General features: G+C 39.1%; 2 long non-coding RNA genes across 2 annotated transcripts in view; one reads left to right on the top strand and one right to left on the bottom strand.

The window, feature by feature from the left end:
* The window catches only part of LOC122239717, a 105,428-nt gene that overhangs the window by 41,870 nt on the left and 39,299 nt on the right, over nucleotides 1–24,259 (top strand). The window contains exon 2 of the long non-coding RNA XR_006219128.1: nucleotides 83–190. This is a non-coding gene — a long non-coding RNA (uncharacterized LOC122239717). The remainder of the gene's footprint in view (nucleotides 1–82; nucleotides 191–24,259) is intronic.
* LOC122239718 overlaps nucleotides 21,389–24,259 on the bottom strand; it is a 45,326-nt gene continuing 42,455 nt past the window's right edge. The window contains exon 3 of the long non-coding RNA XR_006219130.1: nucleotides 21,389–22,419. This is a non-coding gene — a long non-coding RNA (uncharacterized LOC122239718). The remainder of the gene's footprint in view (nucleotides 22,420–24,259) is intronic.

Consider the following 24,259-nt stretch of genomic DNA (forward strand, 5'->3'; position numbering starts at 1 on the left):
AGCAGAAATATGGATAGAAAATGGGTAACAAATAAGAATTTTGAACATAATTAATCATAATAAATTATAAATTCAATTTCAGCTCTGTGTACATAGTCCAAGAGATTTAACTTCAAGAAAAAATTATGTTCAAGTCAGGAGAAAATAGCTGATTGAGAAACATTGACGATAAATTCCCAATACTACTAAGGTGAGAGCATTCTTCATTTTTGTTCTAATTGTGTATAATATTGAAATAAGGAATATTTCTGGAAGCTCTGCTTAGCTGTTTCAGATGGGCTATTTTTATGAAAAATAGTCTTTATTACAGATAATCATTCGTATGAGATCATAGATATGAAATGTGTTGCACTGTGCCTGCCATAGGTGTTGCTCAGCTGTTGTTTTTCCTTATTGGAACTCTAGCTGTTCAGACTTGTCCCGTGATCCAGCCTCCATTTAGGTGCTATTACCTGAACTGTAATCACTTCAGAGGGAATCATAACTTCTGGGGTATTGTTGTTTCTTTCATTAACCAAAATCTATACAATTAAAGTAGATGTGATAACCCATGCTAAATTCATATTTTCTCCAAAAAAAATAAGATATCAGTTCACCAGGCTTTGTCATTTGTTAACTATCATGGTCTAAGTCTAATCCTTTTCATGCTGATAAGAAGAAAAAAAAAGGTGCTTTTTACCAGCTGAATGAAATTACAGTAAGATAGCCAGAAAAATGATTTATGTTCTGATCCCAAGAGAGTAATCAATTTACACTCCGAAGCATGAAATCTGATTGCCCTTTTCTCTAATGTAAAACACCATGTACTACAATTTATTGGCCATAAAACTACTCATCCATAGTCAAAGCATTTTGCTCCATGATTTCTCTATGCAATCTTCAAAGAAAGGATTGATATGAAATTAATCAACTATTGACTCCATATAGAGAATCCCTGCCTACCTTTTTAAACTCTGCTTGGAAAAGAGACCTCCATAAATTATTATTGGAATTCTGCAGTTCATGTCATAATTTATTTCCTTCCAATGCCTACTAATTTTTTAGGCCTCCAGAATCATGAATTTGTCTTTCCACATATCTTGTTTTCTTCCCTGGGTTATAAAGTTAGACAACTTTCCCTGATTTTCAAGCTTATTACTGCAATTACCCTTTCTTCCAATGTCATTTTCATTCAGAAAAGAATGATTTCATTTACATTACTTTAAAGATAGTAGATTTCTAAATAATTCCAAATTCACTCCCTACTAATCTACTTTACATTCAAATGTCTCGTTGATGCTTATGTTACAAGAATTAGACTAAAATCTTACTGAACATAAGATTTTCAAACAGTTTGAATAAAAGTGTTTCGATCTTATAGAAATAAATATTCGTGTAAACATGTCCAAAATTTTCATAATCTGAATAGAGCTATGTTTCATTATCAATCTCACATCTTGTCTGTGGTTTCTCTTATTCAAAAACTGGTATACGTAAAAATAGAAAGCTTAAATTTTTATTTTCAAAATGTTTTGAATCTTGAAGATTCACCTTCTCTTTCCAAGAAGTTTAATGTCACTGAGATTATTTTAAATACCACTTTCAGCTTTATGTGAAAGTCATTTTTACATTTGCCTTTAAATTTTTTTTTCTACTTAGAAGTGGGACATAACACCTATTGTCTCTGACTCTGTAATACTGACAACTGGAAAAAAAAAACAGTAACAATTTCAAGAGCAAAAAGTTTTAGTCACAATCTGAGAGGAAAAAAAATATTTAGTTTAAGGTTAAGTGATTCTTTTATTTTTTTCATTTTGAGGGGAAGAAGGGGCAGAGAGAGAGGGAAAATGAATCCCAAGCAGGCCCAGCACAGAGCCTCAATGTGGAGAGGAGGGTGGGGTGGGGGGCTCCATCTCATGACCCTGAGATCATGACCTGACCCTAAAGCAACTTGGATGCTTAACCCCTAACAGACTGAGCCACCCAGGCGCTTCTACAAAGAAATTATTCTAATAGCATAACTTTTCTTCTCAAGTACCAGGAGAATATAATAACTTTTAACATAACTATGGCTTTTCCTTGAGTATGTTCCATCTAGAGCAAAAGTCTTGCTAAATCATCAGCTCTCACCTCTATTTACAAGGGTCTGTCTTTGATTACAAGAAAACCAAATTTAGTAGTGCTCTGTACTCCAAGCACGTGTTTCTTATAAGAGGAACTGTCAGTTATAATCAATTCAAAATAGGTGTTAGAGGGTTACCAAGAACAACAATTTGAAGCTTCTAATATATTGGGTGTGTAAAACTGAAACAAGATAGGTTTAGTCAAATAAGAATGGCAGACTTTTCCTGGAATTTGAAAGAGGCTGTTTAATACTGTTTCTGGTGTTCTGGTAACCAATATTAAAAGTCAGGAAATTTGTGAGTTTTATAATTTTTTAAAATTATGTTAATTTTGAATAATTTTGTAATTTTTCCAGGGCAAGTTAAATTATTGAATCACCCAGTTCCTTGCTACACAAAGTATGGTCCATGAACCACACTGACATTGGTCTGGGGTCATGTTGGAAATACTGAATGTCAGACCTGATGCGGAATATTCATTTTCAATGAGATCCCCAGGTGTTGCAGAAGCATATAAAGGTTTAAGAAACACTGAACTAGTTAACATTGCTTCTTGGAAGGGCCAAAGCCTCATCATGACAGTTTGTGGGTCTGTATGCAGATGTAGACTGCTGTGCTGGAAATGGATCACAGGTGCACTCAAGCCCTCAGCCCTCAGAGCAGGTGGGTGGAGGCTGACTCAGCCAGAACCCCCAGAGCAGTCGCTACAGTTGCAGGTGGTCTTATCCATTAACCCCAGTGTGCCATATCCACATCATCATTTTCTATGTGGGCTGCTACATGAAAAAAAGGTAGCAATGCACTGCTCTGATGAATTACATTTAATGGTATATTTTGATGGGAAGGATTAAAGAGAGAAGGTAAATAGAAAGGGGAAATCAAAGCTCTTGAATGCAGACAAATCAAAAGTGAGGAAGTCAGAATAAGCTTGGATATTTGCTTCAGTTCCCCAACTCCTTGCAAAGTTACATAAGTAGAGTTTATACAACAACCAAGCAATGTTGGAAGAATAGTTCCTGGCTGGCAAGGTTTCTTTTTCTTAGTTTTTGCTTTAATATAAACCAGCGTAGCCTAAAACATGCACAGAATTGTTTAGCAGTAAGCCCTTGGCAATGGCAACAGAAGAATCACTGAATAATAATGGAACATAGACCAAACTAGGAAAAAAAAAAACATTTCTCTTATCCACATTTGTTGAAGCATTTGTCCAGTGCTTTGAAGAGAGTGGCTTAGAAGCTGATATAAGAAGCCAAATCTATAGCAATCGTTATTGTTATGCATGAGCTTTTATTTAGTTAATTTTTCACTTAATATTTTAATTCTTATTACTTAATATGGGTCTGTCTTTCTCAATGAACATTTTTTAAAGGTCAAAATTAAAGAATCCCACTGTCTTAGCTTCTCTCTTGTAGCACTGCAATGGCTTCAAATTGGTTTCTCTTGCTAGTTTCCCTCTTTCAAACCTATTATTCACATAATTATCTGAGAGACCCCTTGAGAATACAAATCCTTTTATGTCACTTTTTTGCTTATACTGCTCCAATGGCATTCAGAGCAAATTCCTTCATTTGTCATTCACATTCCCTTAGGACTTCTTGAGTCAACTTCCTTTGCTATTCCAGACCCAACTGCATTGCAACTATATCATACAGCTGTAGTTTCCCAAACATGCAGTGCTTTATAACGTCTCTGTCTGCACCTGCTATTTCTCCTGCTATCATGCTCTTTTCCTTCCTTGTTGACTTGGCAACACCGTTCTCATTCCTGAAGCTTCAGCTCCAGTGTCAGCTCCTGTAGAAAGTCCTCTCTTCCCCCCTTCTAGTAATGTATTCCCAGGGAACCCCATGTTGTCTCTATCATGGAATTTCTCACTGAGTATTGTCATCAGGACAAGATTCATGGATGCAGTACCAGTACAGTTGCATAGAGCTCTGCTCTGAAGGGCCCCACACTTTATTTAATATTCTGCTGTCACCATCTTGAAATTCTTAATTTTATCGTTGAATTTGGGTTTTGCAAATCAAGTCACCTGGGACAGCAGAGCATGCACTTGAGCAGAGGAGATACTTTCAGTAATGGTGTCAGCCATTTTTGACTGCCCCCTTCACATAAAACAGTTGCAATGACCCAAGATCTCAGAACTCCAGTAGACCCACAATGCATGAGATTTCCAGAAGATTGAAAACAAGTACAAGATAAGCATGTTACATCTACTGCTAAGTAGGAAGCAACATTTACAACCCCAAAGAACATGCTCTCTATTCCAACTGGAGCTTGCTTAGAACACAAGAAGAAGACAGTAATGTTCTTAAAGAACAGTAATGTTCTAAAAATGAGCAACGAACCCTAACATCCTTTCCTATTCTTATTATTTCCCCATGTTAGCCAAACCCTTACATGGAAAATTATAACACACAAAAAAGGGAAAGATAGAGTAATCATAGTCACTTTAATTCTAGTTCTTCCTTATTCATTAGTAGCCTATAGGTGGCAAGTGGTGGTAGAATGCATGCATATCAAGAAGTGAAATGAAAATAGTTGAGTTAGTTTTGTGCAACGTTTCTACTGTCCCGGTAAAAACAAGATACTACAATTATGTAATTTCAGTGATTCTGCCTGTGAGTCAAATGCTTTCATATTTGGATTTTTTGAAGCTGGTACTGCACCATATAAAGATGGATAACAAAATTTATGCTAACAATTTAAATTTCTAATTTTCCTTTACTTAGAATGATATTAAACATCACATTAAAAAATAGTATGCCAAATCAAGAGAGCTTGTGGAAGAAAAAAAGTTTAAAATTTTTGCACTGCTAATGGTACTTTTTTTCCTGATTTTTTTTAACAAGAGGCTCCACATTTTCATTTTGCAATAGACTGCATATTTGTGGTTCACTCCAGTTATAATTTGTTTTACTTCTCTGTATACCATATTAGATTAGGAGTTTCTTAAAGGTAGGGACTTTGTTTTTTATCTCTGTATCCCTACTGTTCCCATATAGCAGGCTCGCAAAAGATAAATGTCACATGGCAATTGCAGCTGACTTCCATATTTCCAGAAAAGGGAGACAAAAGAAGCAGTTCTCTCTCCAGATTGTGTCCTTAACAAAGTATATTTGCCTTGAATGTGCCAATATGGAGTAAGGAGAATAAAACCAATTCTCCAATCAATTGGTACTGGTTTTAAATACCTGCTAGGTCTGTAGTAGGCTTTGTGGGAAATTCACAGGGATTATATCTTGGAGTGATTTGTGAGATATGACTGCTTACTCACAGAAACACGGGATAAAAGGTAAAGATGGTTCATGCTCACAGGAGACATGTGCATTGAGACATAACAGGGGCTGGAAGAGTTGTGACAGATACCAAACTGGAGGTTTATCTAGATAGCAAAAGCAAAATTCCTGCATGAACAACCCCAATGGCTCAAGGTGAGGTAGGAAGGTCCTAAGGCCAGGAGGTGGCCTAGGTCCCCAGATTCCTATCAAATAGGTCTTATCTGGAGAATTTATGTGCATGGACCTAGGCCCTGCTCATTAGTGAAGTAGGAATCAGAAGCAGAACTCCAGGCCCCAGGAAAGGAGCCCAGTCCTAGAGGGCATTAGCATAAAAGAAGTTTCCAAAAAAAGCCCGCAGCAAGGATGAGAGCAGGAGGCTGACCCACAACCAAGGCCAAGGGTGAGTGGGTACAAACAAGCAGTGACACCAATCTGCTCAATCACTTGGTTGGGGAGTGACACAGACCCCATGGGCATCAGTGAGTCCAGATAAGAATATGACCTACACAGCCAAAGAAATTATTTCAGAGGAATGAGAGGAAGATACACAAAACTTAGGAAATTTGTAAGTTTTTGTCACAAGACAAATACTTGTGAAACAAAATAGAACTAAATTTAGCCTGACATACAAGAGACAAATAATGGAGCTCATATTTTAAGTAATATGAGGAGTCATAGTGGGTTGGAGAAATGTGAAAAGGATTCTTGGACAAAATGGCATAAGACCTGGATGTTCAAGAAGGAGGTACTTTGTGTCATAATAATGAGCCTACAGAATACTGCAGATGGGAATGGGCTCCATAAGAAGTCTGTGCCTGGGAATGTGGTGTGTAGGCAGAACGATGTGATAGAATAATGCCCCCCAAAATATGTCCATGTCCTACTCCCCAGAACCTGTGCATGTTACCTTATATAGCAAAAGGAATTGCAGATGAGAGCAAATTACTGAGGTGTGGAGCACATCCTGGATTATCCTGGTGGGCCCATTATAATCCCAGTGGCCCTTGCAAAAAAAGATGCAGGAAGGGTCAGAATCAGTAGAAGAGGTGACATGACAATGGAAGCGGGGACTGCAGTGACGTCGTCTGCGGATGGAGGAAGCCACCCTGAGGCAAGGAATATGAGCAACCATGAAAACGGGAAAAGGCAAGGAAACAGATTTCCTCCTCAGAGCCTCCCTGCGGAAACCTCCCTATCAACACCTTGACTTAAGCCCAGTCAGAAAGATTTTGGACTTCTGACCTCTAAAAGTGTGAGAGTTAAAATTGTTATTTGAGGCCACTAGGTGTGTGGTGGTTTGTTGCAGCGGCAGAAGGAAACCTGTAAAGGCACTAGGAAGCATGGTCTAAGCTGCAAAGCTATTTGTGGCCACTGTGGATGTGTCAGTAAAAACCAGATGTAGCCAAGCAAATGATAGAACTCGATGCATGACGCTGTCTTCTTCTGTGCTCCACATGCATCACAGTGGGGTGCCTCAAAAATAAGCTTTGGAGAGTGGAGGCCCAAAGCAGCCCACCACACTGTGTTGAGAGCCCTCAGATGCCAAGATAAAGGTGCTGGCAAGTTTTGGATGAGGCCTCTCTTCCTGGCTTGGAGATAGCTGCCTTGTCACTGTATCCTCACAAGACAGCTCTCTTATCATTATGTCCTCACCTTTCCGCTATGTGTGCACATGAAGAGAGAGATCTCTGAGATCTCTTCCACTTCTTATATGGACACCAGTCCTATTGGATCAGGGTACCACTCTTATGATATCATTGAACTTAAATTACCTCCTTAAAGAACTATTTTCAAATACAGTCACAATAGGAGTTAAGGCTTCAACATATGAATTTGGAGAGGACTCAATTGAGTCCAAACCAGATGATGACAATTAGGAATGCACCATCTTTTAACTTTAGGGTCTGTGACCTCATATTTATCATGTTATGAAGACTATATCAGGAAGCATTATGAAAGTACTTCCAGAACACCTTTTAATTTTCATGCATTTTCAAGATTTTCCTAATGTCACAATCTGCCCAGAAATTTGCCCATCTGCCCAAAGAAAGAGAAGGAAACCAGGTTGCACACTGTCATCTTTTCCTCATTCACCTATGTGAAATGCTAATTACAGAAAGTACAATGAATTTAATATTATCTTTTTGCAAAAAAAAAAAAAACAAAACATGTAGCTGGGTGCCTGCTGTCAGGATATAATTATACAAAGTGGATTTGGTCTCAAGCAAGACACGAAGGTTACCATCCCAGCCACATAAAGTGCCTAGGGAGCTCCTCTAATTACCACCAACTAGAGATTTAGTCTTCTATCTCTTTCAGATAAACGTCAGCAGCAGCAGCAGCAGCGACAGCCTGCACCTTCCAACATCACACTTCTTCATTAGTCTGCTCTGACTCACCCTCCTCACTGTCTCCCACCCAATAAACCTTCCATTGAGTGATTTATCTTTCCATGTACTGGGTGGCACTTAAACCACTGCCTTCTTTCTTCGTTCTCTAATTCCTACCAGATAATTATTCAGTGTCTCTGTCATGCAAGGATATTCATATATGCTGTTTCATTCAGGCCTCATTATGATTCTGCTAAGTAGACATCATCCCTCCATAAGTGGGTAAAGTGAGTATCAAAGCAGTTATGTGGTTTGGCACCAGTATTGAATCATCACAGTGGGCATCCAGAGGGAAGGGGAAGGAAAACAGGAAAGAGGGATGGGGGAAGGAGAAAGAGGAGAAATCTTCAGGAGTGGGGGATAGGAGTAGTAAAGTCAGATGAGCCTCACATCTGCCATCCCTCAGGATCAACATGGCCTTTCATATGCCCCAGAGGCTCTATACCCAGAGACTAATTTAATGGGAATTTATTGTAATAGGAACTTGTATAACCTGCTTGATTAGAATTGGTTGAACTTGCTGTCCAGACAGCAAAACTGTAGTATAATTCCATAAATAAGCTCTGGCTCCTATGCCTAATGAGAGCTTACAGTCACCCCGAAGGAAAACATCATCTATCTCTGCTGTTGATTTCCTTTCATCCCAAATGCATGAAAAGATACTTTTTAAGCCTTTTTTTTTCATAGACTTCTCTCCATCCAAGTTGGAATAGGGCCCCAAATCTGTCCACAGACTGGCTGGTTCCCTGCACCTAGCCTCTACTATGACCAGGACCAAGAAGGACAGTCACATTCCTCCCATCTAAGCACTGCAGGAAACAAAATTTATGAGGTTGAAGAAAAGGGGGATCGGGTGGTTACAGTCCCAATATGCCTTCAGGCTGACTGCATTCACTGCTGTCTCCAGTGCTGAAATCAGTGCAAGTGTATGATTTCCAGTCTGTAAACTCAAGGTTTAAGCAGTATCTGTTTCTGTAACTCAGATGAAATATAAATTCAAGCATACATCTAACCACATTATTGGGAAATTCATCTGAGGTAATATTGGAACTCCTTGTTGAGGTCTGATAAGAACCTGGAAGTCTTACAATATGTCCAGGGAACATCTCTGTCCTCCATCTGTCTTTCTGGCTCTCCATTCTTCAATCTGTCATGGACACCGCTGACATTGCCTAAGCCCACAGTAGTCCCCTGAAGTCTGATAACTTTAAGTCAGGTAACATGGGAGGAACATAAATGTTCTGCAGAGGCTGCAAACCCCTTCCTTAGGTGCCTCACAATCATTTCTTTGATATATTGCCACCCATACAGAGTTGGGTGTGGGTATATCTACTCCCCACAAACCTCTCTCCCTTTCTCAACACAGGGAAATATTTTTGCCTCCCCTTTTCCTTCTTTCCTTTCCCTCATAGAGCTTACCCATTTCCTTCATTTCCCCTTCCTCTCTACCCCAAACATCGTGCATTAGTGCTTTATTGGGCTTGGGTTTAAAAACAAACAAAAAATAAGAAAACAAAAACAAAAGAAAAAAAGAATCTCAAAGGCCACTGACTTCAGACTGCAAATATGAAGTAATTGATATTTCTTCTGGATGTAGTGACTAAATTTGACCTTGGGCAAGTGAGTATACATGCAGTAATTTAACTAGGTTGTGTGGCTATAACCGAAGCATATGTCCAAGAAGAAAAGGTGTGATATGCCTAAGAAGAAAAGGTGTGAAATGCCTAATGGGTCAGGGTGCAATGCATTGGTCCCACCAACCTTTGTTCCTTTCAGTTTTATTCTCTTTTTCTAGATACCTGCCATATATATGGTCTAAAAAGGAAAGATCTCTCATATACACATTGTACTCCTGATCAGACTTTGAACCATGGGTAGGCAACTAACTCAAGGTTAGCCAGTCACTCACATGGCCTCAAGCAAGAGCTCTCCCCTGTAAGGGAAGAAATGATGATTGACCAAGCATGGATCCTCTGCGTTACCAAGTGTGAGTTTAGAGACAGAAGAAAATCATTGATAATTGGAAGATCAGCAGAAGCAGAGATGAAAGGTAAAGTGACAGCAATGGGAAAAAAAAAAGAAAACAAAGGAAGAACAGTAGATTTCTGGAGCTGACCTAGTGACAGGACACCTGGTGGCTAGGGCTGGGTTGTCACCTAAAATATCTTCCAGTTCCTATTTTTTTGAAAGGCCTGGCTATATATTGTTCCTGTTTTCCTTCTTTCTCTGAGAATCTTTTCCACACAATCTAATCTAATTTTCTGAACAAACCTGAGCCACTCTCTGGTCCTGGTGACCTAAAAGAGGCTCACTCACATTTATTTGAAAAGAGCCTTCTAAGGTTTAAGATTAGATCATTTAAAGAACAGTCAACTATGACTCACAGATTAATAAACATTTCAAAGGGCAGCAAATAACAGACTTTTATTCTGAAGTTTGAAGATTAAGCAGTCCCAGATAAATAGCCACCAATGAAAACATCTTAAACTACTAACCCTCTCTGTCTGCTCCTCTTCCTCTAGATTTTGGTCTGTGTTCCTTCTGCTTTTCTTTTTGTATACTCACTTCCCGTCTCCCCTGCTACCATTTATCTTGGATTATGGTAGCATAATTATCTTGATTCTCCCTTGATTTCTCTCTGTTTCTTCTCTTTCCTTGGTCTCTCCCTTCTGTGTGAATGTCTCTCTTCCATTCCCCTTCAATATCTTATTCCCTTACTCATCTTTTTCCCCCTTTTTCCTTATCTGGTTGCCTCTCCTCCCATCCTCCTTTTATTACTTTCGTTACTACCATATGTTAAAGACCACAAGATAGAAAAGAAATATATTCATTAGAATTTATTGTGCTTATCACATCTCATGTTCTATTTTCTTTATTTAATAGCAGGTGACGTTTATTAAACAAAAGGGAATACCTAAACAATCTGCTTTGCATGTGTCCCTCAGTTGATTGTTTTCTCCAATATTCTGTGGCCTTGGCAGAAAATAAAGGCTGTCCAAACCCAGGACTCTGCATAGAAGGTTACCAAGGAGACAATAGATTCTCTGGTCACTTTCTAGTTGTAAAAAAATGTTTTTAAATCTGCCTGGTGTTTAAGCTGAAAAGAAAAAAAAGTATATAATCAATTATTTACTAAATTAGATTATTAATCCAAAATGTACACAGCTGTTATTGCAGTGAAAATAGTGATTTTAGTTTCATTGCATAGAAGTTATCACTCTTGGTGGTGCTCTGGAGCTGCTGTTAATTTTTTCTACTAGATTAGTTTTTTAATGTTCCCACGTTGCACATATCCTTTGTGAGTCTGAAAGTCAAGTTTCAAAATACGTCTCACGCTTCATAGACCAAGTCCAAAGCCCTTATCACTATTCTCACCCTTTTGTCAAATGATTAAAATCCCTGTTGACATTTAGCGTCAACAGAGAAAGTTATCCAGCATTTGGTGAGCATTACACTGACAATTACTCTTGTTTGTATCCAAGAGCATAGTCACCTGCCACCTAGTGTCTTAATAAAAAACTGCAGTAATGATCCACTTAGACAAGGTCTTTTGGGCTGCCTCTGAAATCCTCTTTGAACTTAGCTTCAAGCTCTTCTTGATGGCAGGCAGTTTTCTCGATAAAATACTACTGATCTGTCTTCTCCATTTTGAACAGCAGAATTCCACCTGTCACAGTCGGGTAGGGTCCCTCTGGTCTATATGGAAGAATATCCAAAGGAATGGTCTGACTCAGAACCTTACAGGAGAGCAAAGTATGGTTGAGAATTGCTGAAGCGTACCATGGAATAAAAAGCATATAAAGTGTATACAGCTGTCAGTATACAGTATACAGTATACAAATGTCATACTGTTAACAATAGTTCTATGTAGCAATTGAAATGACATTTTAATTTAATATTTCACAAATGTTTAAGTGTCTACTATGAGCTGGGCACCATGCCAGGCACTGGGAATGAGGCAGTGAGTGTTAGAGAGAGGCCCTGCTGTCATAAAGCTTGTGTTCTATGGAGCAAGAAGGATAACAAACAAGATTAATACTCATCACGATATGTATTATCAAGGAAATAAACAGCGTCATGAAATAAGCTTATTGGAGAAGATGGCTTTGTTAAAGGTAGTCAGGGAAGGCATTTCTGAGAAAGTGGCACTGAATGAGACTCAAATACTGAGAATATACCAGGTCTAAAAGTAGCTGGGGAAGGTCATTCGAGTGATCAGCAAGCGTAAAGGCCTGGGAGAAGAAAGAGGTCTGGTGTGTCTGAGGGCCAGACTGAAGGACAATGCAGTTGCAATGTAATGAATGAGGTTAAGTTGTGTTTGATTCTAAACATTGCTGACTGGGGGCATAAAAAGAATAAAATTTTTCTATGAGATTTAAATTTTGAAATCAATGCATAATGGATCATATATTTATTGGGACTCTTTAAATGAAACCAAATTAAGAGGAAAAAAGTTTTATTGTGGGAGAGGGAGAGGAATTTAGTAGTCTTCATAATCAGAAAGGACACAGGTGTATCTGGGGATTCTGGAACTACAGACTCTGTTACTGGCTCTTGTTTGTCTGCTTATCTTTGAATGTTGAATTCAGTCTCTCTTACCACTAGGACCGTGGATGCTGGTAGCTCTGACCTGACATACAGCATCCTGATCTAGAACTTTTTACCTCCTACCTCAGTCTGAAAAGCCCAAGAAAGGACCCTGATTGCCCTTTATGCTCACTCCTACAACCAATTGTTGTAGCAAGGGAAGTGAGGAACTATGACCCACCTAGCTGGCATCATGTGCCCATCCTTATGGTCATGTCAGTTACTACAAATGGAGGGGAAATATGTGGTAGCACAGATACGGCCCCTGGGATATCAGTGTCACTCTACTGTGTCTATCAGAGATGAGAAAAAAAGGTACACTAAATAGGATTAAGGCTAACATGTCAGTAAGATGTTTCTTTAGGTTAAAAAGAAACAGGAAAAACAAACTATTGAAGGGCATTAATACTATCCAAAGAAAAAATATGTCTTCTGAAGGAGACTTGGTCAGCCATTAAAATACAAAAAGAGGAAAGTCAATGAGATGAGCCTTGGTGATTCTCACTAAGTGCTTTGTGAGGGAGAGGAAGTCTTAGACAGTGGTTCCCATGGTAAGGTATATTGTTGAGCTAGCCAGTATCTCTGAGCTGGCCCCTCTTGGGCCCATCCCATTTTGATTTGACATTATCAAATTTCTGATATTAATTTAAAGTAGGTCCTCAATGAGGAACTTAAGAACCTTTAGCATAGCCAGGGATAGTTTTAGTTATTTACGAAAGAGATTTTTTTTTCTTCTTTCATGATTCACGTTCTGTTCATGTGCTTCTATGTCCTACACCAGTTCACTTGAGATTTTTCTTCCTTGCAATATTGTCAACAGGAAAATCTAAGTCTCTGTGTCACTTCTCACTGTTAGTTCACATAAAATTTCCCATCTCTTTTGCTAAGAAAACTTCTCTCTAAAGGGTTTTACAAAATGCTCTCCTGCTCATCACTTGTTATAGGAAAATAGCTTCTTCAATTTGTAGGATACCACAGCTCAGCTCTGTGTGTGTGTGTGTATACCCCTCTGGATCTTAGCTGCCTTATCTTCAGCATGACCAGCATTCCAATTTTTGAAGAAGGTTTTATATTCTATTGCTTTTGACATAAAAATTAACATTAGCTCTGCTGAAGACAGATTCAATGTTGTACAAAATTAGGAATGACAATAAAAATCAAATGAAAATAGTAAATACCATCTAGATTGTATAGAGTTTCTGACTTGTTCCCCCATTTATTTACTCACTGACTCAACTAATGTTTTTTGAACACTCACATTGTGCTATGCACTGTGGATACAAGGGTGAATAAGGCAGACAGAATTCCAGTTCTGGGATCCCAATATTATATGGACTCCATCATGTCTGGAATAAGATGACAATTAACCCTAGGTCTTGGTCTTCAAAATCCTTTAGAAATTTGGAACTGGAAAAAATAAACATGTGCAGATAATGTTCATGCTAGGCACTATATGGCAATTGTTAAACAGTGTGACAGAGGTGTATTGAGGATGGAATGATTCATTGTGATTGGAAATTTGTGGGGAAAAGATATCAAGTTCATAGTAATGGAACTGACCTTTGTAGGACTTGAATGTTTTGAATATTTGAAGAAGGAAAAAATTTCTAAGTATGTAAAAGGAGTGGAGAAGAATGCTAAAGGGTCCCTTGAAAGAATATGGACTCATTTTTTAGGACTGAATCACTAAGTGTATTTGGATGGCTGTAGGACAAGGAATGGGGATTGATGGGAAATTAGGCTAAAAGTAATAGAAGGCAGATTGTAGGCTACTCAATTTCCATGCATGGGGTTTAGATTTTATTCTGTAGCAATGGCAATCCATCAAAGATGTGTGATAAAGGGCACCTGGGTGGCTTAGTCAGTCAAGTGTTGGACTTCGGTTCAGGTCATGATCTCACAGCTCATGAGTTCGAGCCCCTGCATTGGGCACTATGCTGACAGCTCAGAGCCTGGAGCCTGTTTCAGATTGTGTCTCCCTCTCTCTCTGCCCTTTCCCCACTTGTGCTCTGTCTTTCTCAAAAATCGATAAACATAAAAATTTTTTTAAAAGATGTGTGACCAAAAAAAAAAAAGTATCTTTGTCAGCAGCTCATAGGTTGAGCTCAGTAAGCAAAAGGCAAAGAAGGCTAGAGAAAAAGTATCCCTTAGCTGCTGCCTTGCTGCCTGTCCAAGTAAAAGAAGGTGAAAACTTATGTTGGTGCCTGTGGAACCAGAAGATGGGTTTAAGAGGCCTAGGAGACAGAGAACTGACAACACTTCTGTGATGGGCAGAGGGCATGAAAAAGGCAGGAGGCACTGAGGTTGACTTCAAGCTCTCTCACTATTGAGGGGGTCAGGTGATGGTGATACCACACATTGAGACAGAACAATGAAGAGAAAGGTAAATTCATGTTTCCAATACACTGAGTATGGAATTCCAGGAAAACATTCAGGTGGACCTTTGAACTAAAAATGGGATATGATCACCCTCAATCCTGCAGCACATGCATGTGAGAGAGAGAGAGACAGAAGAACCATGGGCTCAGTTGTGATCATGTGACATTCAGCATCACATACTACTCATATTGCAAGACATCTCTCGTTTATCAAGTTAAAATTTATTAGAAATGTTTGCTCATCTTGCGGAAAACTCACAGAACAAGTTACTCGCAATCCAAGGTTTTGCTGTATATGTATACATATACATACACACACACACACACACACACAGACTCAAACACACATACCTAATAAACCATAAGTATCACACCAATACTCATAAAGCAGTGAGTCTCAATACTGGCAACACATTTGAATAACCTTGGAGCTTTTAAAACCACCACCACCCAGGGCCCAGGCATCAGTATGATCCTAATAGGCAGCTGACATGGACTGCCACTGTCTCTATGTGAGCAGTGCAGAGAAGGAAAATGAGCTTTAGAAGCATGTAAACCTGAATTTGAATCCTACTCCACTATACACTGGCTTCATCATTTTTGGAAAATTATTTGACTTCTCTGGGGTTCAGTTTTTCCATATGTACAGTAAGAATAACACCTACTTTTTGAGTTACTGGAGATAAGATGCCTCCATGAGTGCCTGGTGTCCGTTGCAGTAAATGTTTGTGGAATGGCTGAGAGCCAGGATGAGGGCTAAGACAGAGGGAGGACCTGGAGGAAGAAGAGAAGCCAGAGCTGAGAAGAGAGGCAGGAGAGAGCCCTACAAAGCCAAGTTAGGCCTGCCTTAACCTTATAAAGCTTTGTGTTTCTCATATTTTTCTTGAAATCCAGCTAAAAGCAAAAGGTTGGCTTAGAGAGAATGAGAAATTTTACCCTGGGGAAGGTCTACAATGTGAGAAAACTGAATACTCCCAATCACCCTTCTTTATTTTCTTTGACCAAGGGAAGGTATATACCACCTGTGCACAACCTGAAATCTAGCTCTTGGGGTCTGATGCTTACTCTAGAACATTATACTACCTAGTGTTCTTCAAGTTGTAGTCTCCAGATCAACAGCAGCAGTATCCCATGGAGATTTATTAGATATGCAAAACCTGGGGCACCTGGGTGGCTCAGCTGGTTAATTGTTGGACTTCCGGTTTCAGCTCAGGTCGTGATCTCACAGGTTTGTGAGTTTGAGCCCTGTGTCCTATTTTGCCCTGGCAGTGTGGAAGCTGTTTGGGATTCTCTTTCCTTCCCTCTCTCTCTCTGCTTCCCTCTCTCTCTTCCCCTGCTCATGCTTTCTCTGTCTCTCTCAAAATAAATAAATAAACTTAAAAAAAATTAAAAATGCAAAACCTTGGGGCCCCTCCCCAGATCTACTGAATCTGACTTTGGGGATGGGGCCCAGCAACTTGTTTTTTAAGGTTCTCAGGTGGTTCTGATGCAACCTAAAATCTGAGAAGCACTGTATTAAAGTACTATAGCAGGTGCCCTCAGCAACAAAAATGGTTAGCAATAAGTAAGACCACAGCACTTTTCATTCCATTCACTATTGGGTCATGTTAAATCAACTCCTAATTCTAATCTCCTGGCTTAATAAATTTACTAAATGAGGAGATATCCAAATAACTGAATTCTCCCTCAGAAAGAAATACAAAATTATCCTTTAGACTTTACTTGCTTAAGCTCTCAGACAACACTTAAAATTACATTTTTACATATCAGTACTGGTATATCTGCCTGTATCTGAATGTGTGTTGTTTCATATGAGCAAATGTGTATTTATCCATTTGTTCACTTTGCAAAGATTTCCTTTCACATTTGCTTTTCCAGATGTCTCAGGTTATTCTGCCATGCTTCCCAATTAAGTATGTTCTTCACGTCAGGCTTGTGGTCACTGATGAACCTAATTTCTGGCCACGATGCTCTTCACAGCACAAGAAGAGACCACTAGTGTAGGATGTAAAAGCTTAGATTCTGGAGTTAGCTGGGCATAGGCTTAATGCCATCCCCATGTATAATATTACGCTAGCTTGTATTTGGGAGTAAATGACAATCTCTGAAATCCTTATTTCCTATTTACTGAAAAACACCTGTGCTTGCCTCATAGACTTTTTGAGGAACATGTAAAATACTTTAAAAATACTACCTTCTGGTATTATGACTTCTAGAAGTACTTTGCTTTTAATTATGGTGTGAAATACTTGCAGATATTTGAAGTAGGATGAATGGAATCAACCTTTTTGCAGGTTTTGTAACAAAGCATTCAAAGCAGTGCTTTCAAACTTGAACATGTGGGCTCCTGGGTGGCTCTGTCGGTTGAGCGTCTGACTTTGGCTCAGGTCATGATCTCATGGTCTTTGAGTTCGAGCCCCGCATCGGGCTCTGTGCTGAGAACTCAGAGCCTGGAGCCTGCTTTGGATTCTGTGCCTCCCTCTCTCTCTGCCCCTCCCTCACTCATTCTCTCTCTCTCTGTCAAAAATAAATAAACATTTTTTAAAAAGTTAAAAAAAAAACCCTGAACATGTATAGAAATCACCCAAGGACCTTGTTAGAATTCGGAGACTGATCCAGTATGTCTGAGGCAGGGTCTGACATTTGGCATTTCCAACAAGCTCCCAGGGAATACTAATGAAATGTGTCCCAGTTTAAAGCACTGATCTTACATCCTGGAACATGATAAATAGTTAGTAAACATTAGCTCTTGGTATTGTGACTTCCAGAAGCCTCTTTGCTTTGATTAACAGTTGGAAATACTTTCAGAATTTTGGAGTACATGGACATATACCGGAATCTATATTCATCAAAACCAGGAGATGATTACATGATCTGTTTTTAATTGTTTTGTGTAGGGGAGTATTTTTTCCTCTTTTTAATGAGCTGCTTCTGTCTCCCCTGCACTCACTCAGATACTTTTCTTCATGTGCTTTCACTTCCCTTCTATGTGGAATGCCCTCCCTTGTCTTTCTTACCCAAATTGTAACCTGACCTCAAGGTCCAGCTCTTTCAGAAGAAATGTAGCTCTCAGAACATGCATACTTTACCATGCAACACTGCATCGTGTGACTCTGAAATGATAATACCACATTTTAAGTAAAACTTCCAGCACTAATATACTTGACAATCAATGTTTATGACACTGGTTCCATTGCTTAGAAAAGTTTTGGAATTTGTTCTTTAGAATTGCCTCTGCATTAGTCACAATGCATTAGGCTATGTTGCGTGACCAAAATATTCCAAAATCTCATTAGCTTAATGTTACAAAAGCTTATTTTTCACTCATCATATTCCAGTGTAAGTCAGGGAGCTTTCATGCAGACTCTGCTCCAAATAGAGATCCAGGAATTAAGGCCCTTTCCATTGTGTGAAACTGCCATCTTGGAATGCTTGGTTATAGGCTAAGAAGAGCATGGACAACTGTCCAGGAGATCTGTGATCAGGACTGGAAGGGGCTTCCATATGTCACTGGCCAAAATCCAATCAAGTGACCCCAAGCTAACTTTGAGGATCTAGCAAATTTATATGCCTAGCTAGAGGAAATAGTATTGGTGGAGTGACTCCACACAGAGTCATGGAGCAGGATGTGAGGAAGATCAGTTGCCCTGTGTTAGAAAGCTTTTCAGTCAGTGTCTGAGGCAAAGTTGTATGCGATCATTAGTTATAAGTATGTAGAGATGCTAATTCCTTCAGTTCCCAGGGTGGCTGGACAGAGATTATGGCATTTAAGAGGACCAACCCCCACCCCGCCAGGTTACCCACACTGGTCATAAACAGCCATGTCCATTTTATGCCAGTGTGCCATTCAAATACCATTTTGTGGTATGAAAAACAAAGAGAAGTACTACTATATGGTCATATCTAGTTATTGACCAAAAGTCATATCATCTGATTTGGCCACTATTCTTGGCTCTTCTCCCAAAACAAATTTTCCTCCAAAATAGCATCCTATTTATAGAAACTCAAACTAGAGTGCTATATAATCTAGAGGTAATTGTAAGAGAAGTTCCAAAAATATTCTAATTGGTGGCATTTCCAGGATAAATGTTAAAAGTCATTGGGGGCTACTGTGAAAGGGATAGCCTTCATTTTTATGTTTGAAATAGTGTGCTTGTTAAAATAGAAGTATCACTCTTTTCACTTGGCATATGCTCCCTAGGTTCATCCACGTTGTCTCAAAGGCCACAATGTCATCCTTTTTTGTGGCTGCATAATATTCCTGTGTGTTTATTCATGCACACATCTTGAATCACTATGTTGTACACCTGAAACTAATGTAACATTATGTATAAAGTGTACTCAAATAAATACAAAAAAAAATAAAAATAGCGATATTATCATATTATGCATGTTACCTCTATCCAGCCTGGAATAATTATCTTTTTTTCCCTCATCCTCCTATTCTTTGTCTTCCTCTTTCTCTTTCCCCTTTTTCTTCCTTATTTCAAGTATTTTAAAGGCTATGTATTTTCCCCTTTGTGTCATACACACGCACACACACACACACGTGCGCACACACACACACACATACACACATACACAGTAGCTTGCTGGCCAGTCTACTGATATGTGCCCCCCCAAAAAAGTTACTAGATGTTTAATTTACTCTGTAGACATGTTGATTAAAAAAAATAGATTTAAGGTGATGTAGGAAATCTTTCAAAGTGCAGTATTTTAAGAATTTTCCTCCCAGAGATAAATATTTAATATCAGAATCATTTATTTGGAAGGATTTCACTCCTCTCTAGTAATCACAGTCATATGGGGGTGCCTGGGTGGCTCAGTCAGTTGAGCATCTGACTTAGTCTCAGGTCATGATCTCGTGGGTCATGGGTTTGAGCTGGCATTAGGCTCTGTGCTGACAGCTCAGAGACTGGAGCCTGCTTCAGATTCTGTGTCTCTCTCTCCCTTTGCCCCTCACCTTCTCATTCTCTGTCTCTCTCTCACTCTCTCCCAAGAGTAAATAAACATTAAAAATTTTTTTTTATTATAATCACAGCCATATGTTAATATTAGCCACTCCCTTTTGTACATTATCTTCCTTTCTGAATTGTTTCATGCATGTAAGAATTCCAGAAATTACTATATATATATATATATATATATATATATATATATATCTACCACTGACCTTGTATTATTAAACATTACAGATCCTATTGAAACCTTGGGTCCTTATTGGAATGCCATCATCTCTCCCTTTACAGGAGGAGCTATGAGCCTAAATTTGATATTTATTATTAAGATGCCTATATTGTTTCTTAGTTCCTATGAACAGATACAGAAACAATTTACTAATATTTTGCAGGTTTGAAAATTTTATAAATAACATATGGTTCATATATTTGACAACTGCTTTGCTTTCTTTTTATTATTTGCCTAACATTGTGCTTCCAAGGTGTGTGCTATCATTTGCAGCTCTAATCCATTTGTTTTACCTGCTATATGGCATTCAGTACCATGAGAAAATGTATTCATTTATCCTCCTGTGTTAGTGTACTTCTGGTTGTTTCCACACTTTTGCTTTTACAAGGAGAGCTTCATAAAGTTCTTGGAAATGTCTCCTTGGGCACTTGTTCTAAATCATTTCCAGGACAAATGCATAGGAATGGGATTGGTGGCTTTATAAGGTCATGCTTTTAACTTTATAGGGTTATGCCAGTTGTCCTCCATGGGTTCTTGGCTGGTTTTCATCCACACTGAGAATAAAGGAGAGTCCCTACTGGGTTCTTCAGTTGGTATCATAACACTCAAGCTGATTGTTGTAAAATATGATTATTTTATTCTCATTATTCCTTTTTTAAAAAAATTGTTTTATTGGCATATAAGTGACATGTAACATTATATTGGTGTTAGATGTACAACATAATGATTTGTATATATTGATAAATGATTACCAAACTAAGGCTAGTTAACATCTATCCATGTGTCACACCATACTGCTTTCACTGTTAGTTTTATATTAAATCTTGATATGTGGTACAGTGACTCTCTCATCTGATTCTTCTCTTTCAGGTTGTCTAGCTATTTTTAGTCCTTTTTTTTTTTTGCATGAATTTTAGAGTCAGCCTGTCAAGTTCAACAAAGAGCCCAGTTGAGGTTGTAATTTGAATTGCATTAGTAGAGATTAATTTGAAGAGGTCTGACAGCTTTACATTATTGAGTCTTCCTATCCTTGAACATGGTTTCATCTTTCTCTTTAAGTATTCTTGAATGTCTTTCAATGAAATTTTATACTTTTTTTCATAAATGCACATCTTTTGTTAGTTTTAATAGTAGGCACCTTATATTTTTTTATTACTACTGTACATTTTCTGTTTAAATCCTCACAGTGCTGTGAGTTAGATATTTTCATGATTATTTCACAACTAAGAAAACCAAGGCTCAAAAAGGTTCACCATATGTCTTTAGTAGTAGAGATGGAATATAAAATAAGTGCTGTCCGACCCCAAGTCCAGTGCTCTTAACATCCGCTTTATGATGTTTCTTGTGCTGGGTGTCTGTGATGACAGCTTTTTTTTTTTTAAGAAGATAATGTAAGGATGTTTACAGGCACAAAGTAGGAATAAAATAAGAATAATCATTAATCTCTCCGGGGAAAACTTGAAAAGCAGTGCTTTTCAAACTTTAATGTCTATACAAATGATCTGGAGCTCCTGTTAGAATGTCCATCTCAATCGGTCGGTCTAGAGTAGAGTCTGAGATTCTGTTTTTCCAACCAACTCTTTTATTTAGGGATTCACAAAGGTCTTTCAAAGAAAGGTTTTACATTTTTCATAACCAGACATCCTTAAATTTAATGCTAGCTACCTTATATTTTGATTATTACTGCTCACATTATCTACCTTTCTGTATTAATCCTCACAGTGCTCTGAGTTAGAGATTTTATCACCAAGGAAGCTAGGTTTGGAAAGGTTAAGTAACTCACCAAATTCCTTGATAGTAAATGGTAGGTAAGACCAGGACGGCTAGTCCAAGGAACTCACTTTGAGAACCACTGCCCTATATAGTCGCCTCTGTCAAGGGACTCTTTAATGAACAATTATTAAAGGTGAGAACTCCACCAGATGGCAGCAGAAGCTCATCATTTTATCTTGAGTGATTTTTCACTTCCCTCTGGATGAAGTATCTGACATTGGCAGAGGCCCACCTTCTCAGACTGTTTCAGGGAAATGAATCGGGTTCCCTTGTCTCCTGAGGCTCTGTGATGTACAACCTGCTGTAGCGGTGCAGCATTGACAATGAGTTTTCACCAAGAGCATCCAGCTGGGACAGGGTATCATGCCCGCAAGCTTCTTCCAAAAAGCTTATTTCAAGAGGCTTGTAAATGAGAATGAAAAACTGTTTTCCATCAGTTGCTTTTTCATCACCGTGTGTTCAGTTTGGGCACTTAACCAAGAATAGGAGGCATGGTTTGAAATGTCTGGCAGGATATGAGAGGAGGAAATGATTCATTCTCTGTGGGGGAAGGGGAAACTGTTCAGGCAGATAAATCTGAATCTGAGTCCAAAGATTCTGGGAAAATCCAAACAGTATGCCCGTGGACCATTAGCCTCATGTCAGACTATTAGCCACAGGCCCAGCTTGTGCCAATGGGCCTCAGGCCATCCCTCTTACTCAGTTCTTTTTTTTTCTTCTGAACCTGAAAAAAAAAAAAAAAAAAAAAAAAATATATATATATATATATATATATATATATATATATATATATATATGTTTTAACCATGAAAAGGAAACAATCAGCTCCTAATGTTCCACCCTGAGCTTGTGAGGTGAAAATACCTCACCCTCATTAAGAAGGATCACAGGCTTGGCTTTTGATTTTTAGTTCAAAAAAAAAAAAAAAACCAACTCACAAGCATAAGCCTGTGCACTGGGGAGGCCCCAGCAGTGGCCTTCAGCGTACTTGGAGCAGGCTGAAGCAACCAATGTCATCCATAGTCCTTCAGAAGTTCCCACCTCTTCATCTCTCCTTATTCTGCAATAACCGTCTCTCCTATTGATGTAGACAGCACTCATCTTACAGTGAACGCTACACAGATTGCCTCACCAGTGGGGCAAATGGGCATCGTGGAAAATGAAACAAACAGGACAGGGTAGTGTGAGGCTGTGCTAGGTGATCCTCGCACTGATGGACCCTGCATTATTCAGGATGCCAGGCAGGTAGGGCAGGGAGCCTGGGATGGCTGGCCGAAGGACTGTGGTCATGAGGAGACAACCAGATTATCAGTGGCCCTATTATTTAAAGGTCGCTGCTTCCAGAATTTACTGGGAAAGAGAGGGACAGAGAACAGGGTCCATGCCACTGAGGCCATGCCACTTCCCCAGAGTCACATAGCTATGAAGTATGGAGCTGGGTGACAAACCCAAGACTGAGGTCGAAGCTCCACTGTATGGGCTTTCAGACACTGGACTACAATACTCAATAGATGTTTGCTGAATTCATGTATTTATGAGAGAAGTTACACTTTTCAAAAAGCAAACAAGCAAAAATATAAAAGAAAGCACCAAAAATAAGAAACCAACCATCTACAGCTATGTTAGTGGCAAAGAAAGTAAAAAAAGTCTTTGGCAGTTGGCTCTGGACCCCAGGGGCCCCATGGCTCTTTCCTCTGGGTCTGAGGATTCTGGTTCTGTTGCCACGGGAGTGGTACCAAATTGATGGAGCTTTTAGCCTCACTTCCCTGCCACAGCCTTGACCACTCCTTCTTTATGGCTCTCTGCCTTCTTTCTTTGATGCATCAAGGCCATAGCCTGAATCATAGGCTAATACACTGGGATTAGTTGCTACTGTGAATCATTTCATAAAACAAAGACACCTTTTACAAAGGGTAAAAATTCTTCCAAGTTAATTCACCACTGCTTCTCAGCTATTGTTCACAGACTCCCCTGAGGATATGGTGAAAGCTGCAGACCCTCCACCCTATAAAAAAGTACATGTGTGCAGACATACACACACACACACACACACACACACACACACACGAGGGCACAGAATTTCAGGGAGGTTCATGTATCCCTGAATTCTGTCCAGAAACCCCAAGCCAGGAACCCTTACCTAGATGGCCATTATTTGGGTTTATTTAAGTTGAGACACACAGAATCCCATTGGTGTCATTTAGTAAGAGATAAGCTTAAATAGAAAGGGATAGAACCTGGAAGTTACTCATCTTAAATTTGTAGCTTTTGCATCTTCAGGCAGACAAATAATAGTGCTTTTAAAACTCTGGAAAAAGTATTTTAATAGGAAAAATGTAAAGGTACTGTAATAGTTTTTTAAACAGTTACATCTGGAGGACAAGGAGGGCAAAGGATTTGGAGAACATTTCAACACAGTAGGACAAGGACCTGGGCTCTGCCCCATGCAGGACAGGGCTCTGCTCCTTGTACAACACAGGGCTCTATCAGGTGTTAGCTACTGGGTGTGTGGAGTTGGCGTTCCTTGCCTGGAATGGTAAGACAGCACAGAGGACACTTCAGTT

Source organism: Panthera tigris, chromosome A1, assembly GCF_018350195.1.
Source record: "Panthera tigris isolate Pti1 chromosome A1, P.tigris_Pti1_mat1.1, whole genome shotgun sequence".
NCBI classification, from domain to species: domain Eukaryota; kingdom Metazoa; phylum Chordata; class Mammalia; order Carnivora; family Felidae; genus Panthera; species Panthera tigris.